This window comes from Oratosquilla oratoria, chromosome 31 (genome assembly GCF_046742065.1).
Source record: "Oratosquilla oratoria isolate Oo_2021 chromosome 31, ASM4674206v1, whole genome shotgun sequence".
NCBI classification, from domain to species: Eukaryota; Metazoa; Arthropoda; class Malacostraca; order Stomatopoda; family Squillidae; genus Oratosquilla; species Oratosquilla oratoria.
In genome coordinates, this window is record NC_134807.1 from 44,463,335 (window position 1) to 44,470,834 (window position 7,500).

General features: G+C 37.6%; 1 protein-coding gene across 2 annotated transcripts in view; it reads left to right on the plus strand.

Annotated features, from left to right (window-relative positions):
• LOC143041533 (uncharacterized) overlaps positions 1 to 7,500 on the plus strand; it is a 266,756-nt gene that overhangs the window by 184,313 nt on the left and 74,943 nt on the right. The window lies entirely within an intron of this gene.

Sequence of the window (7,500 nt, forward strand, 5' to 3'; positions counted from 1 at the left end):
CTGGTGTTATGCAAGACAGATGATGTTGTATACGCGTGTACGTCTTTATATTGCATATAAGCCCTTTGAATTTTTGTACATAATTACTGTAACAGTAAATGTTTATATATCTGTTGAATCAACAATAGACACCCTTTCACTCAGTAGTTTTGAATTATAACAAATACGTTGTTGCAACTTGCTACTGAGAACATAAACATAGCTTTATCATATTTAACATTCGTCCTTCACAGCAGTTTGTGCTAGGCAAACGTATATTGTGACCACATAGGTCGAACGCAACACCTAGTAACTTTAAAGTACTTTTACGGCATTGATATCACGCGAAGAACACTGCGCAGTCCTTAAAGACTGATTTTTTTTCTCTTTTAAACGTCCTCAGTGAATGAGAAATAACGCCCCAAGTTCCTTTTGGTAGACTTCTTAACCCAGAATGATTAATTATTCATAATCAACAATAGCTCTCCTTTATTAGAACGCTGGGAGTTTGCCACCTCTTGCAGAGCTGTGTAGGGATCTATTTATCGAAACACGGTGGAAGGCAGCACAACGAGTGGCGTCTTCGTCCGACGACGCCCAGCCACTCGTACATCCCCAATCCCCACTCGCGGGGCGGCTGAACTTGCCTTCAACCAGAAGCTCATAATCGGGGTAGCTGGCAACTCTTCCTACTATGCAGGAGAGTTTCCCTCGGCTTAATGAAATCGCCTGGAAGCGGAAAAAAAAAATTAAACCAAAGGCAAAGGGTTGAATAGTTCCTCTGGTAATTAGATGTTATATTTTTATGATGACCATCGATAAACTTAAGGTTTCAAAATACAGTCTTAATCAAGCATGGATTACAAAATCTATATTACTAATATACCCAAACCTATATTGTTAATATCAGTTTGGAGGAAGGGTTAAGAATGACAGCAAGATAGTTTTTCATTTACAAAACGTCAAGGCATAATGCAGTTAAATTTAAACGCTTCTTTCGATGTCATTTTGGAGGGGGAGTGCAGTGTGCCTGGAGTGATGTAACTTCATGATTTCTTGATAGATATCATCTTAGCAACCTTAGCTAAGAACATTCTTCTCAATTGGATACAATCGGTTGGCAGTAAAGGGAACGAAATAATTTAGGTGTGGAGAAATTCATCCCATTCGTTTTCAAAGGGGTACATCGAGATGACACATCGAGCAAAAGTTTCTTCAAAGATAAACTCTTCCGGTGTTAACCAAAGCAAAATGCAAAAGTGTGATAAAGTTGTCACAATCATCCGCATGTGGTAAAAGAAAATAACAAAATTAGTGCATGAATGGCACGGTCGACTTTGTAAGCCCTCAATCGCTACGAAAATACTATACATTTTGTACTGGCTGACGCCAAACCATTATTTTGGGTTGACCAAAGACTACGTGTTGAATAGAGGCTATCTACGTTCTTCAGATTTCTTATTCTGGCAAACATGATGACTATTTTATTAATTAGAGGGCGTGCCTCAGGTTGAAGGTAGTAAGATAAATTTCCATTTGTTTTGGTTCAAGTTTTTATATCACCCCAATTCTTTATTCTTATCATTTTTACATGAAAGTTCTTGGAATGTTTATCTTCTTATTTTCAGATAAATCAATGGTCCCTGCATCTTCCTTTACTTGATTTTAATTGATGTACATCTTAAAAAAAATAATAGAATAAATATTCCTTCTGAGAAATTTTGTTGCACATCTTCAAAAATCTATTTAGACAGTGATCTCGTAGTCCTTCAGTGAAATTTGAAGAATGTAGATAGCCTTTCCAATTAGATACTCTATCTTTGCAGTTCTCATTTTTATTGTCAATGGAATGTACTCAGGGAAGAATAGAGAAATCAAATTAGGTGTAGAGAGGTTGCAATATATTCGACGGAATTGGAAAGTATGTAAATGAGTCTGGATTTGCCGTGCTCTGCGTCCCACATGAGAAAACTTTGCCAATTTAGTGTAGATATGTCACTATTAAAAAAGGGATTTAGGTGATGTCAGCAGCAGATAAACTGAACACCGATGTTCATTTTTTTACGTTGTGTATTTTCCACATTGGTCTCATACAATGAATAAAGATATATTTGCAAAATCACAAGTGTTTTAACTTAGAGACCTAGACTGTGAACCAACTGCACCACACTAAGTCGTGGCTGGAACAACACGAGCTGGGTGAACATATATTTCATGTGAAAAATTGTGGAAAAGTAGTTATTGTTAAAAAAAAAGTGGGTAAGCTGGGAAATGTGTTTATTCTAAAGGGAAAACAAATTATTGTACAATTTTTTTTATATTTAGTATATAGTCCTGTGTAACATATAAAAAAATCACCATTCGACACCTCCCCTCGAGACGCACATCTTGCATTAGTGCAAGTTCATTCATATTTTCCTATACATTTGCCTGTCCTCTATAGATTCCTTAACACTGTTCACCCACCAATTCTCGGTCCTCCCTCCCCTCTTCTTCCTTCCACTCTTGATCCTAAACTATTTTGTGCCCTTTCAAGATATTCATACTCCTACTATCACAACAAAGCCATTTTTACCGTCCTCGTATGTATTCTCCTTTAGAACTTCTCTCGAATTGCGATTTTGACAGTTTCGACATTTGTATTTAGTACAGGAACTTGCCAGGCAACTTATCTCTCTACTCCTCATCTTATTACTTATTCTAGCCATAGTGCCAAACACTTTACTTTCACTTATTGTTCCTACTGTGCTCTCCTTCCGTTTCCTCTCTCTCTCTCTCTCTCTCTCTCTCTCTCTCTATCTATCTATCTATCTATCTATCTATCTATCTATCTATCTATCTTTTTCAATAAAATTCCTTTCCTTGTATAATTTATGAGTGATCCAGTGATCTAGCCTGCAATCACCTTTGAGTTCAATTTTAGTTCTCCATCCGCTAGTTCTACACATCATTATTTTAGATTCTTGTCTTCATTTCACAAATTCACAGCCTCTTGTTGTGTTCTTTCCTTTTTCTGCTTTTACATAACTCTCCAATTGATAGTAATGATCTTTGCAATATTCTTTTTCACTATTTTCCACCAATATGCAACGAACAGATGGTTTCAGATTCTGAAATGAAAAATGATTCCAAACTTTCTTAGACCTGATTCAGAAAGAAACAAATACATAGATCAATAAACGGGTAGATGAAATGAACAAGTAATTAATTAATTACTAATAGATGAAATGGTAAATGTGTATGAATGAACCGAGAAGAAATAGCACGACTGTTTGTGTGCATTCCATATAGTGTTTCGAGTTTCCTTTTCTCTCCGTTTGCATCTCATACCCTCTAACCATAACTATATGTGCTTCTATATTCTCCAATCAAGCTTCTAATCACCTCCCATTCGTTTTCTTAGACTTCCTCCATTTCCTCTTTGGCTTCCAACTAGTCCTTTAACCCTTTGTCCACATCTCTGATAGCTCCTTTTCCAGTTCTCTTAATTTTGTTGTCTTCTTTATTTTTCTACTCCCCTTTTTGTTCGCTTCCCATTATTCGTTATTCGGATGTACCATATCTGTCATTTCCACTATACGCACACCATCGTCCAGCACAGTTTCTTCATTTATGTGAACAGTACAAAATTCAAATTTCCCGCCCGGGCCTGTCGTGATAGTCATGGTTCGTGCGCATCATCAGTCACGACGCCCGCCCGCCAATAGTCCTGGCTTAGTACTCACTTAGCTAAGAATTCAACGCATTATCCATATTCTGCTGTACGTGGTAGATTTTTTGGTTACTTGTTAGAATGATAAAATGAATTATCATTGCGCAGTGGGTTACGGGGAGGACCGGGATTCTTCTGATCCCTGGGTCGAGTTGTGACCCCAAAAAGAAAACGTAAGAGAGAATAAACAAATTATATATATATATATATATATATATATATATATATATATGTGTGTGTGTGTGTGTGTGTGTGTGTGTGTGTGTGTATGTATGTATATACATATACTCGTACATATGTGTGTATGCATATACATATATATATATATATATATATATATATATATATATATATATATATATACACTTTTTATGGCACAATACTGTATTTCTTCTGAACAGTATAAACAATATTTTTCTCTTTGGTAAGTATTACCCTTGATTTTCATACACAATATCGGGTAGTTTTGTAAGTTATAAGTCTGAAACGACTTCCACAATAAGGATATGTCCAAAAGTATCTTATTTTCTATTACCCGGACAGCTTCGGCTATATTAGAACGATGGATTTTTCAAGAATTACTACATGCAAACCCACTAATGAGCGGTGCAGAGTGTTCCGTAATATTACAAGGGTAGTTTTTATCTTCCCTGTCGACTATCGACCCATGAGAATATGACCGTCAAGGAGGGAGTGGCTGTTGGAGGGACGCCGACATTATGGAGACCCCGTGACCCTTTCCGTTTTCCGTGTCCAGAAAAGTGACTCTGGTGTCGCCCTCACTAAAGCCCTTGGTAACCATTTCCGGGTTCCTTAGCGCTCTCATCCGATGTGTCGAGGCTCCTGTCCCGGATTTTAGCCCTTAGAGTTCCCGTTCCGTGAGGGTGAAACAAGTGTCAGGATTAGGATAAGAGGAGGATTCTATGAAATTATATTAAGGTAAAACACTCGCTGAGCACCATGTCACAAGTATTTATATTTATGGTGTTTGTTTGTGTGGGAAGGGGGGAAATCAAGATATTTTTATTTATGGGGGAGGTAGGATGATCCAGAGGTTTTTATAATTCCTAAGGGGAGTTGCTTAACCCCAGAGAGATGACCTTGAAACGGCGGGCGACGGGTGGCGGCAGGAGCGGCGGTGAGCACCGGGACGTGATTGGGCAGACGGGGCTCAAAATCATATATATAAACAAATCAGTCCATCCATAAAACTCCAAAGGAAGGGGTTTCCTTTATATGCACGTCCCTGGACATTAACCCACGCTCTCAAAATAATTAGATGGTGGAGGAAGGAAATCGAGGGAAAAGTTTCCTTTTTCCCGTTGCCATGGCAGCGTCATTGACCCTACTGTCGCGTCAGAAAGGGCACACGGCGGCCATTGGTTCACGTTGGTTCATGTCAGATGACATGCATACATGTATGCAAAATTATTGATCTCATTGCTGAGACGAAGTCAACACACACACACACACAACACACACACACACACACACACACACACACACACACACACACACACACACACACACACACACACACACACACACACACACACACACACACACACACACACGCGCGCGCGCGCGCACACACACACACACTTTTGTCGAATGGATGGCAAGAATTAGTGTACCGAAGGAAAAGGAAGATCTACGTTGATCTCAACGTCCAGGAAGTGTCTTATCGTATTTATAGGGAAGGGGAGTGCTCGTGGTGTAGTGGGGGAGTGATAGGGAAGGAGAAGGGAAGGGATTATTGAGGGAAATGGAAGGAAATGAGGAAGAGAGGGACATTGTCCAGGAGGCCAGGCGTCTTGTAAACAAGAGGCGGACCGACAATGATTTTGGTGACGACGGGATCAACAAAAATGTAAAGATTAGAAGTATAGATAAGAGCAGCACAGTGGAACGTGATGATAGTAGTTTCCAGGGATTTAGAGAGGGTGGGGAGGGATACCAACCTCCCCCGATTGGTAAGACTAGAGGAGAAACTTGATAAGATAACCGAACATTGGGAAAACAGGTTCAGTTACGTAGCCAAAATTGCGCAGAGAGTTGAAAAATTGGAAGAACTAGAGAAGGCGAACAAAAATTTAACTAATGAAATAGAAGAATTAAAAAGACAGTTAAAAGAAGTAAAAGAGGAGAATGAAGACTTAAAGAGGTATAATAAAGACAACAAAGAGGCCATAGCAAAGGAAGCACAGGGTTGGAAAAAAATCCAGGAAAACAGTAAAGTTGCATTTCCTGACATAATTAAACAGCAAATGAAAGAACAAACTGAAGACTCAGTTATCAAAGTGATAAGACAGAAGGAGAATATAGTAAGAGACTTAGCAGATAAAAAGAAATATATAATTATATTAGGAATGGAAGAGAAACATAACCTATATAGAACTTCAAGAATCAAAAAGGAAAAAGAAAAAGTAAGCAGTTTACTAGAATTAGTTCAGGAAGATGAACCTGAAATTATGTAACAAATTGAAGAGTTGTATAGGCTCGGAAAGTATAGTACAGATAAGACCAGACCAATTAAGATTAAATTCATGTCACAAACGACGGCAGAGAATATCTTTACAAAAACAAGGAAACTAGCAGCAAGAGAACAATATAAAAAGGTATGGATAAAAAGAGAAATGAATAGAAAGGAAAGAGAGGAGGAAAAATGAAAAGACATGAAGCTAAGGAAAAAAACGAGATGAGAACAGAGTCAGAAAAAGAGAAATTCTATTGGAGAGTAGTGAATATGAAAGTAAGGAAATACAACATACCAGAGAAAAACAAAAGGGAAACAGAGAATACAATGGAAGTGGCAGAAAACTAAGGGTCTTACACGAATATAAATGGATTAATAACAGGATTGAATGAGCTGAATGATTATCTGAGGGAAAAAGAACCGGACATAATGGGAATTGTAGAAACGAAATTAAAAGGTCCACTACCACCCAACAGTGTAGGACATGATGCATATAATTATTGGATTAGAAACAGAGTGAAAAAGGAAGGGGGTGGAGTTATGTTCCTGACTAAGAAGGATATAAACGTGAGGTGTGTCACATATGGAAAGAATACAGTAGAGATGATTATGATCGAAGTGGAAGACAGAGATAAGAAGAGCAGAAAGTTTGTAATAAATTATGTGCCTCCAAAAACAGCCTCGTGTGAAGAGAGTGAACATAAAAGTATGTTAGAGGACACAAGGATAACATTAAATAAGATAATGGAAGATGGAGGAAGAATAGTTATGATGGGCGACTTTAATTGCAAAGAAGTCTGCTGGGAAGAGATGACCGTAAAGGGTGGAGAAGACTCATGGGGAAATGTTCTACTTGAGATGATTATTGAACATACAATGACACGGTGGATACAGGAGAACACTAGGTATAGAAATGAAGAAGAACCATCGAGACTAGACTTAATTATCACATCTGAATCTAGAATAGTGGAAAAGATTGAATATAAGACACCAATAAGTAAAAGTGACCACATATTGATTGAACTGGAACTAAATGAGGAAAAATACATGAAAAGAAATGAACAATATAGAAAAGGAAGAATGATGTATGAAAAGACAAACTTTGATAAAATAAGAGAATTCTTTCAAAAAGAAAACTGGGAAGGAACAACAGTGGAGGAGAAATGGAATATTTTGGAAAAAAAAAAAAAAAAGAGTGGAAAAGTATGTCCCAAGACAAAAAAAAAAAAAAAAAAAAAAAAAAAAAAAGTAAAGTGCTGGTACAACAAAAATTGTAGAGAGTTAAAGGACAAAAGAGACAAAGCTAGGACCAAATAGAAGAAATACAAAAGAC